At 36.1% G+C, this 11,517-nt stretch overlaps 1 pseudogene; it reads left to right on the top strand.

The window, feature by feature from the left end:
- The first annotated feature begins 10,716 nt into the window (after nt 1-10,716).
- On the top strand, nt 10,717-11,002 carry LOC121032664 (small ubiquitin-related modifier 2-like; annotated as a pseudogene).
- Nucleotides 11,003-11,517: the final 515 nt, after the last annotated feature.

Raw genomic sequence — 11,517 nt, 5'->3', positions numbered from 1 at the left:
GGGGGAGGGGGCGGATAAGGTTCAATTAAAAACTTATTTGGCTTTTTCTCAACGATGCTTGTTGGTATACAGTGTGTTGTTAAAAATGTAAGGAACCACCTAGGAGTCAGAAAAATTGAGATCTAATGCCACTACCATCCACTTTTCTCTTGAGGCAAGTCATATAACCACTCTGAGACTCTGTTTCCTCTTTTATAAAAAAGAAATAATTGAATTGGTGATCTTTTTCCTTCCAGCTCCAAATTTTTACCAACTACACTAAGGAATTTCTTTAAAATATTATCTATATTTTGTAAAGTAAATTGTTTCCTTCTTTAAGAAGGTGAGCAATGAGTTTTTTTACATCTCTAACCTTAGCCTGAAAACCCTATGGATCTAAAAGAAAAAATGGTTATGAAACAGTTTTTTAAAGTTAATATTTTTCCATTTTTCTTGAGAAATAATTGACATACATCACTGTATAAGTTCTTAAACTTATAAACTTCTAAAAACTTATATAGCATAATGCTTCGGTTTCTATATATTGTGAAGTGATTACTACAATATGTTCAGCTAACATTTATCTTCTCATATAGATACAATAAGAAACACAAAAAAGAAAATTTCTCCTTGTGATGAGAACTCTCAGAATTTACCCCCTTAACAATATTCTTATATATCACACAGCAATATTATGTTGTACATTACATCATAACACTTATTTATCTTCTAACTATAAGTTTGTATTTTTTTACCACTTCCCTCCAATTTCCTCCTGCCCCCGCCCCCAACCCCTTGCCTCTGGTAACCATAAGCCTGATCTCTTTTTCTATGAGTTTGGGGGGGAGGGTGTTGTTTTCTTTATTTTAATTCCACATATAAGTGAGATCACACAATATTTGCCTTTCTCTCTCTGATTTCACTTAGCACAATGCCTTCAAGGTCAATCTGTGTTGTCACAAATGGTAGAATTTCCTCATTTTTTAATGACTGAATAATATTCTATTGTATACATATACCACAAGTTCTTTACTCTTTCATCCTTTGATACACACTTAGGTTGTTTCCATGTCTTGGCAGTTGTAAATAGTGCTGCTATGAACATGGGGGTGCAGATATCTTTTCAGGATAGTGTTTTTATCTCTTTTGTCTATATGCCCAGAAGTAGAATTGCTAAATCATATGGTAATACTATTTAAAAATTTTTAGGAACCTCCATACTATTTTTCATGGTTACTGTAGCAATTTACATTCCCAGCAACATTGCATGAGGGTTTCTTTTTATCCAAATCCAAATCACATTTGTTAGCTCCTGTCCTTTTGATGATGGCCATTCTAACAGATTTAAGGTGATATCATGGTTTTGATTTTCATTTCCCTAATGACTAATGATGTTGAGCATTGTTTCATGTTCATCTTGGCCATTTGTATATCTTTAGAAAATGGCTATGGAGGTCTTTTGCCCATTTTTTTAATTAGATGGATTATTCAGGAGTTTTTGGTATTAGGTTATAAGAGTTCTTTATTTTGAATATTAACCCATTATCAGATTATGGTTTGCAAATATTTTTTTCCCATTCTGTGGGTTGTCTTTTCACTTTGTGGATGATTTCTTTTGCCATACAGAACCTTTTTATTTTGATATTGTCCCACTTATTTTTTTATTTTGTTCTTTGTGTTTTGGGTATCATATCCAAAAAAATCATTACCAAGATCCATGTCAAGGAGCTTTAGTCCTATTCTTTCTTTTAGGAGTTTCATGTTTTGAGGTCTCATATTTAAGTATTTAATCCATTTTGAGTTAACTTTTGTGAGTGGTGTTAAGATATGGGTCCAGTTTCATTCTTCTACATGTGAATATGCAATTATCCCAGCACCATTTATTGAAGAGATTGTATTTTCCAATCAGTATTCTTGACTCCCTTGGCAAATATTAGTTGACCATATACATTTGGGTTTATTTCTGGACTCTTGATTATGTTCCATTGGCCTATCTGTCTGTTTTTATACAAGGGCCATACTGTTCTGATGACCATAGGTTTATAATATAGCTTGAAATCAGTAAGTGTGATGTCTCTTGCTTTGTTCTTTCTTGGGATTTCTTTGGCTATTTGGGATCTTTTGTGCTTATATACAAATTTTAGCAGTGTTTTTTCTATTTCTGTAAAAATGCCATTGGAAACTTGACAGGAATTGCACTGAATGTATAGATGGCTTTCAGTAGTATTAACTCTTTAACAACATCAATTCTTCCACTCTGTGTACACAGAACGTCTTTCCATTTACTTGTGTCTTCTTCAGTTTCTTTCATCAATGTCTTGTAGTTCTCAGAGTAGAGATCTTTCACCTCCTTAAATTTATTCTCAAGTATTCTTGATGCTATTATAAATGGAATTGATTTATTTCTTTCTCAGAAAATTCATGGTTACTATTTAAAACCATTACATATTTTTATGTTAATTTTGTATCCTGCAACTTTAGTGGATTCATGGACTAAACCTAACAACTTTTTGGTTGAGTATTTAAGATTCTCCATATATAAAATATCATCATCTGTAAATATAGATAATTTTACTTCTTCCTTTCCAATTCTGATACCTTTTTTCTTTCTTTCTTTTGCTATCTAGGACTTCCAGTACTCTGTGAAATAGGAATGATGAAAGTGAGCACCCCATCTTGTTCCTGATCTTAGAGAAGGTTTCAGCCTTTTACCATTAAGTATGATGTTAGCTCTAGGCTTGTCATATATGCCCTTCGCTATGTTGAGATACGTTCCTTCTATGACTAATTTGTTGAGTTTTTATGAGTGGATGAATGGATGTTGAATTTTGTCAAATGCCTTTTCTATGTCTATTCAGATGATCATATAATTCTGTTCTTTCATTTATTAAAAGGGATGTATCACATTGATTGATTTGCATATTTTGAACAATCCTACATTCCCAGGATAAATTGTGCTTGATAATGGTGAATTACCCTTTGAATGTGCTGCTGAATTTGGTTTCTATTTTTAGAAATTTTGCATCTATATTCACAAGTTTTCTTGTCTGGTGCTGTCCTCTTCTGGTTTTGGTATCAAGATAATGCTGGCCATGGGGCGCCTGGGTGGCGCAGTCGGTTAAGCGTCCGACTTCAGCCAGGTCACGATCTCGCGGTCCGTGAGTTCGAGCCCACGGCTGGGAGCCTGGAGCCTGTTTCCGATTCTGTGTCTCCCTCTCTCTTTGCCCCTCCTCCGTTCATGCTCTGTCTCGCTCTGTCCCAAAAATAAATAAAAAACGTTGAAAAAAAATTAAAAAAAAAAAAGATAATGCTGGCCTTTGTAATATAAGTTTGAAAGCATTCCCTCATCTTTGATTTTTTGGAAGTGTTTGAGAAATATTGGTGTTAACTCTTTTAAATGTTCAGTAAAATTCACCAACAAAGCCATCTTGTCTGAGCATTTCTTCATTGGAAGATTTTTTATTATTGATTCAATCTCCTTACTATTACTTGGACTATTCAGATTTTCTATTTATTCCTGATTCAGTCTTGGTAAGTTGTATGTTTCTAAGAATTTTTCCATTCATTCTAGGTTGTCCAGTTTGTTGGTGTATAGTTGTTCATAGTAGCCCTTATGATTCTTTGAATTTCTGTGGTATCAGTTTAATCATCTCCTTTTTCATTTATAATTTTGTTTATTTGGGTCCTTTCTCTTTCTTCCTTGGTTAATGTAGCTAAGGGTTTGGCGATTTTATTTACCATTTCACGCAGGTTTGGCTTATCATGTCAGGGTCACCAATTCTGGGTTTGGCTTTCAGCTTTGTCCAGCAAAGCTGAGGGTGGCATAAAGGAGTACTCAAGACTCCACAAGTCAAGAGAGGTGAGAGGGAGGCTAAGGGAAATCAAGATCCCATGTTTATTAGGCGTACATTATAGGGAAAACATTGCACAATGTCAGTGGCTACGTGCCAATAAGAACATATAGAAAGCGTTCAAAAAACAAGGCATTCCCAGGACTACAAAGAGCAGATGCCAAAAGCAGGGTGGAGAACAAGATAAAATATTCCATAGATAACATGGTCTAAGGAATTCATGAGCTCAGGCAGGACCCAATCCCTAAATACGCATTAACTAGACACTGGTCAGCTATTTTCAGCAGGGCCAGAAAGCAGTGCAATGCATTCCCTATAATCTCCTTAACCAGGACATACCTATTTAATTTCCCACTATTTCAAAGAACCAATTCTTAGTTTGGCTAAACTCTTCTACTATTTTTCTCTTCCCTATTTTATTTATTTCTTCTCTAATTATTATCCTCCCTTCTACTAAGATTAAACTCAGTTTGTTCTTTTTCTAGTTCCTTAAAGCCTAGAGTTAAGTTATTTATTTGGGATCTTTCTTGCTTCTTAATAGTAACGATTACTATGAATGTCCCTCTGAGAACTACTTTTGATGTATCCCACAAGTATCAGTACATTGTGTTACCATTTTTGTTTATCTCAAGAAATTTTTTTATTTCCCTTTTCATTTCTTCCTTGATCCATTAGTTGTTCTGCAGAGTGTTGTTTAATTTCTATGTGTTCATGAATTTTCTACTTTCCTTCTCGTTATTGATTTACAGTTTCATACAATTGTGTTCAGAGAAGATACACAGCATGACTTCAATCTTCTTTAACTAAGACTTGTTTTGTGACCTAAAATATGGTCTATCCTAAAAAATGTTCCGTGTGCACTTGATAAGAATATGTATTCTCCTGTTGTCAGATATAAAATGTTCTATGTATGTCTGTTAGGTCTATTTAGTCTATAGTATTGTTCAAGTCTACCATTTCCTTATTGATTCTCTGTCTGGATAATCTACCTATTGTTATTTTGTAGATCCACTGTTCCTTGTTTCTTATCCTGCTATCTCTTTTTTGTGTTTTGATGTCTTTTGCTATCATTATGCTTGGACTTTTTTATTGTGTTCTTCTTTGTAATTACTACAGGATTTTCCCTTGTGGTTATCATCAGGCTTACATAAAATATCTTAAACTCATAATATTTTATTTTAAACTAGTAACAACTTTAATTTAATTTTAAACTTACAATTTACTTTTCCTTCTCACGTTTTAAGTTACTGCTATTACAATTTACATTTTTTTAAATTGTGTAACCAATAACAGATTGTTGTAGTTATGGTTATTTTTCCTACACTTGTTTTTTTTCACTTTTGAACTAGAGTTTTAGGGGCGCCTGGGTGGCTCAGTCGGTTGAGCGTCCGACTTCAGCTCAGGTCATGATCTCATGGTCTGTGAGTTCGAGCCCCGCGTCGGGCTCTGTGCTGACAGCTCAGAGCCTAGAGCCTGTTTCAGATTCTATGCCTCCCTCTTCCTCTGACCCTCCCCTGTTCATGCTCTTTCTCTCTCCGTCTCAAAATAAATAAATGTTAAAAAATTTAAAAAAAAAGAACTAGAGCTTTAAGTGAATTATGCACTGCTACTATATTTCAGAATCTAGTTATGACTATATAGTAACCATTACCAATGAGATTTATACTCCCTTTTTATGTTTTTATGATGCTAACTAGCATTCTTTTACTTCCACTCAAAAAAAACTCCCTTTAGCATTTCTTGTTTTGTTTTTTTTTTTAACATTTATTTATTTTTTAGAGAGAGAGAGCGTGAGTGGGGAGAGGAAGAGAAAGAGGGAGACACAGAATCAGAAGCAGACTCCAGCTCTGAACTGTCAGCACAGAGTCCAACACAGGGCTCAAACCCACAAACCATGAGATCATAATGTGACCGAAGTTGGACACTTAACTGATGGAGCCACATAGGTGCCCCATCTTTAGCATTTCTTCTAAAGCTGGTGGTGATGAACTCCCTTAGCTTTTGTTTGCTCAGAAAATTCTTTATCCCTCCTTCATTTCTAAAGGACAGATTTGCTGGGTATAGTATTCTTGGCTGGCAGTTATTTTCTTTCAATATTTTCAATATGTCATCTCATTCTGTCCAGCCTTGAAATTTTCTGTTGAGAATTCTTCCAATAGTCTTATGGGGAGTTGCCTTGTACATAACTTCTATCTTTTTAGTTTGGGACCCAAATCACTCCAGAGTGTGCACTGAATCCCCTGGTCAGGGGAGGCCACCAGTTTTGCTCTTCATATGGGGTAAGTCATGGGCTGTGCTCTCTGTCCAAATGCCATGAACATACAGCTGCTGACTAGGTGATACAACTTCCCATGTGCTCTGGTAAGGCTCCTTGGGTGGACAGGATGAAGGCTGTATTCAGGGATGAGTGAGGCTACAATTAGATTTCCTGCCTGGGTACAGTAGAAAAAGCAACTCTAAAGCTGGTAAAGCTCTTTGTCTGTTGTCTTAGCTCCAGCTGACCTGCATCTCAAGTTCCTTGACTGAACTGGCCCACTGGCTTTGCTCTACAAACCATCTACTCTGCCAACCTCTTGGCTTAAGTGCCACTGGGCCACACACCTTCCAGGAGTTTTCTCTAGCCCTTCTGGCCACATGAGGCCAGAAAACACTCTCCTGTGGCTATGTCTCAGTTCCCTTGCCTGCATAGGCATTTAAAAAAATTCTTTAAGTGTGGTTTTCTTTAGATCTTTGAATATATTTATAATAGTTGCCTTGAAGTCTTTGTCTGCTAACTCCAACATCTGGGGTTCCCTCAAATATGGTTTCCATTGCTTGCTTTGTCTCTGTTGTGTATGGTTCCTGTTTCTTAGAATGTCTATATATCCCATATGCACACAAGTCAATTTTCGATACTGATCCCTTACACCTCAAGGCTTGTTGTTGTTGTTGTTCTTTACTTCCTTATTGTTCCCTTATTGTTTAGTGTCTTGGATGCACTAGTTTGATGAGATCTATTTCCTCTTAAATGTGCAGCCTCTGATGTCTCCTTGAAGGTCAGAACCTTGAGAATGTACATAGTTTTCCTGACTATTAGGGATGATTGTGTGTTTAGCTAAACTCTCTTTGACTTTCATTTTTGGTTATATTTTTTAAAATTCTTCCTTCCCCTCTCTCTCTCACTCTCTCTCAATAAATAAATAAATAAACATTTTTAAAAGGTTGGGGGGGGGGCTGCCTGGGTAACTCAGTCAGTTAGGCATCTGACTCTTGGTTTCAGCTCAGATCATAAGCTTGTGGCTCATGTGTTTGAACCAGTGCATCAAGCTCTGCACTGACAGTATGGAGCCTGCTTGGGCTTCTCTCTCTCCCTCTCTCTCTGTCCCTCACCTGCTCAACCTCTCTCTCTCTAAGATAAATAAAAAAACATTCTTTAAAAATTCTTTTTAAGTGTGGTTTCCTATGCATCTTTGAATATTTTTATAATAATTGCCTCGAAGTCTTTATCTGCTAACATCTGGGGTCCCCTCAAATATAATTTCCATTGCCTGATTTTCCCCCTTTGTGTCCTGTTTCTTTGAATACCTATAAATCCCAAATAGACATTTTAAACTAGGATGACAATGGGGGCACTTGGGTGGCTCAGTCGGTTAAGCATCCGACTTCAGCTCAGGTCATGATCTCACAGCTCGTGGGTTCTAGCCCTGTGTCGGTCTCTGGGCTGACAGCTCAAAACCTGGAGCCTGCTTCAGATTCTGTGTCTCCCTCTCTCTTTCTGCCCCTCCCCAGCTTGCACTCTGTCTTTCTCTGTCAAAAATAAGTAAACATTAAAAAATTTTTTTAATTAAAATAAATAAATTAAATATGATGACAATATCTTACCAAATAGAGAATATCAACAAAGTAGAAACTATAAAGACAAAAAAATAGAAATTCTGGAGTTAACAAGTATAATAACCAAAAATTAAAATTTTACTAGAGTCTCTCAACAGCAGATTTGAGACAGCAGAAGAAAGAATCAGCAAACCTGAATACAGATTGATAGAACTTATACAATCTGTAAAACAGAGAAAAAAGAATAAAGTAAAATGAAGTCTCAAAAATGGTTGGACACTACTAAGCACACCAAACTATGTAAAATGGGAATACCATAAGAAAAACAGAAAAAAAAATCCCAGATAAACAAGGACTGAGAGATTCTGTTGCTAGTTGACCCACCTTACAAGAAATACTGACAAAAATTCTTTATACTAAATCAAAGAGCCACCCATGCATGGGTGGCTCAGTCAGTTAAGCATCCAACTTCAGCTCAGGTCATGATCTCACAGCTCATGAGTTCGAGCTCCGCGTTGGGCTCTGTGCTGACAGCTCTGAGCCTGGAGCCTGCTTCGGATTCTGTGTCTCCCTTTCTCCCTGCACCTTCCCCACTCATGCTCAGTCTCTCTCTATCTCTCAAAAATAAAACATCAAAAAACAAACACACAAACAAAGGATGTCAGCAATTTGAAACTATGTGAGAAAAACAAAAAGTGTGGATAAAGGCAATTTTTCTGTAGGTAATTATAAAAGACAGTTTAATTGCATATTTCTTCACTTAACTATATAATTGTATCACTGGGCTTTATTATGTATAAATGCAATGTATTTGACAGTTACAGCACAAAAGAGGTGGGCAAAAACAAAACTGTATTGATATAAGAAAATTACACCAGATGGTAACTCAAAGGCATAAAAAGAAATAGAAAGACCCATAAGTGGTAATAAAAGGCTAATATAACAAACTCTATAAATATACACATGTCCTTTTTTCTTGTTTCAGCTTAATTTAATTGTAGTTCTTCTTACCATTGAGGAACAAAGAGGTGTTCCCATACATTCCTGTAATCGTAATGACCAAATGGGATAGCCACAGCACTTGCTACATCTGAGAAAGCTTAGCATTTATATTATGTCATAAAAATTTTTTCAAAGGTTTATGTAGAACACAGATATATTTTCCCCCACATTATTCACCCAATTCCTAATTAGCAAGCGTGTTCAGATATAAACACCACATAATTGCAAGTGAATATAGCCATAGAATGGCATTTATTTGGTAAACATTAAAGCAAAACCCAATCATGATTTGCTATCAATAGGACTCATTTTTCAAAGAACATTTTCTTCTGCTTTATCTCCACATATCCCTACATTTAAGAATACAACATGCTCTCCAGTGGAGCAAGTAAGCTTTCTCCATTGAAAATGGAGAGAATGCCATCAGTCCCACCATGTAGGTTTTTCTCTTAGATCTGATTTTTGTCACAATACACTACTTGTTCACTATCATAAAAATCTGTCACATGGTGTCATGAATAATTTTGGCTTTCTTACCTTTCTTTTAACATTATAGCATAATAATTTGGCAGTTTAGACTATTCATAGTTTAGTAAACAATTAAAATATAAATTCTCCAGACTTCCAAAGGAAGAAAAAATGTACTTAATCTAGAATTCCTCACCTCTCAGATTACATCTAACATGATGGGGACTATAAAAAACATTTATATGATTGTTAGTTCAGCATTTTGCACTTCAGGAAGTCTTTATACACACTTCACTAACTAGGATTTATTGGTATGATTTAAAATGGGTCCCCATGGAGTTGCATGACAAGAAAACATTGGTGGGAAATAGTATTGAGCAAACCAGCGTAACTGTCATCTATTAGTTGCTGGAATCTAGAGATGCACAGGATCCATACACAAAAACAATAGAACCACTGAAGTCTTAATTCTGGGTGTGCATCGAATTAGTTATTGTGAGGCTTAACCTAGGTCCAGTGTGTAGAAGAGAGAATGACTTTAGTGGTGTATTAAATCCTCAGGTGTACATAAGGCAATTGTTAAATTATCATTAATAATGTTCAGGAACTTCTACAAACAGAATATTAAAACTGCATACATCCATATTGCAAAAATCTGTCACCAAAATTATCCCCAGGGACCTGTTCTTTGTTAGACCTACCAGTCTTCAATCTCACCATTTCAATAAGGAGAAATGGAAAAGCCTAAATTTGACAGTAACAGCACAAACAGGATGGCTAAGAACAAAGTTGTATCTGAGAAAGAAAATAGCACTAAATGGCTGATGTCCTCTTCTGGGATGTTCCACCACTAAATTCATCCTAGGACAGAAACAAGTGTTTCTTGTTTCTCCACACTGGTACTGATTGGTTTAAGTTGCCTCGGGTTTTATGGATCAAAATTGTCTCTATTTAAACTGTCCTTGAATGGAGACAATCAAGTTTAATCATTCCCCTCCTTCTTATAATACACATTTTCCAAAAAAATTTATCTAAAAAGTTCTAATTAAAGTTAATGATAATAACTGCACTTACATTACATGGCAATTTTCCTCCAGTCCCTTAAATGCTTCTAGGTATATGGTAAATGTTTCATGTATTACCTCACTTAATAGTTCAAAACAATCATAAAAGAGAAGTGGTCCTATTTCCTTAGTTTTTACATATGAAGAAAGACTAAGTGACCTGCCAAAAGTCATGCAGCTAAGTGGTGGAACCAAGACCCCAAACCCAGGCTGTCTGGCTCCATAATCTGCACGCTTACCTTTCTGCTATTCTGCCCCACAGGATATTTAAGCATCATATATTTAACTCTTAAACACAAGATGACTAAAGAAAAAACACAAACACATAAAATAAAAGATATCAAACAGTAAAAGTACGAGAGAAAGAAAACATAAATAGGAGGGTTGGATTTTAGAAACAGACACTATAGAGTGTGTGCCCTCTCCCTCCTCCACTGGTAATGCCTCCTTCTGTCACTCTTGGTGCTACTTGTGTGTTCATTGGGTGTGGGCCCGGTACCTCATTTGCTGAAGTGGCAGCTGAGACTTCGACACTTGCCATGGCCAAAGAAAAGCCCAACAAAGGAGTTAAGACTAAGGACAACGATCATATTAATTTGAAGGTGGTGAGGCAGGATGGTTCTGTGGTGCAGTGTAAGATTAAGAGGCATACATCATCACTTAGTAAACTAATGAAAGCCTATTGTGAATGACAAGGTTTGTCAATGAGGCAGATCAGATTGCGATTTGATAGGCAGCTAATCAATGAAACAGACACACCTGCATAGTTGGAAATGGAGGATGAAGATAGTTGTGTTCTAGCAGCAGACGGGAGGTGTCTACTAAAAAGGGAAGTTGCTACTTTACTCCAGAGCTCTGTTCCTCCAGACCAAGAATACATTCTCAAAGAGAAAACCGCAATTTGGTCCCACCACATCCTGATTACTACGGTATAGTTAATTCTTTCATTTCCCCTTCCCCATTCCTTTATTTTACATAAGGTAACTGTGTATGTACACAAGCATATTGCATTTTTTTTAACTAATGGCCAATGATATGTTTTCATCAACATCACTTGGAGATGGGATGGGAAAAACTACCGGTTCTGTGAAAATACCCCCTTTCTCCATTAGTGGCATGCTCATTCAGCTCTTATCTTTACATCCCAATACGTTATTCTGCTCTCACTGCTTAACAAAAAAAAAAAAAAAAAAAAAAAGAACAACACAAAAATCCTTGCATACCTTGTTTGATTGTAGAATTTTAAAGTTTTTCACTTATCATTGTAAAACAAGGACAATTTTAGAACGATTTTGTACATAGCTGTTACATGTAGGGCAATCTGTCTTTAAGTAGGGATA

Source organism: Herpailurus yagouaroundi, unplaced genomic scaffold (assembly GCF_014898765.1).
Source record: "Herpailurus yagouaroundi ecotype Mexico unplaced genomic scaffold, PumYag 142, whole genome shotgun sequence".
Lineage (NCBI taxonomy): Eukaryota > Metazoa > Chordata > Mammalia > Carnivora > Felidae > Herpailurus > Herpailurus yagouaroundi.
This window is presented reverse-complemented; position numbering and strand designations above follow the sequence as displayed.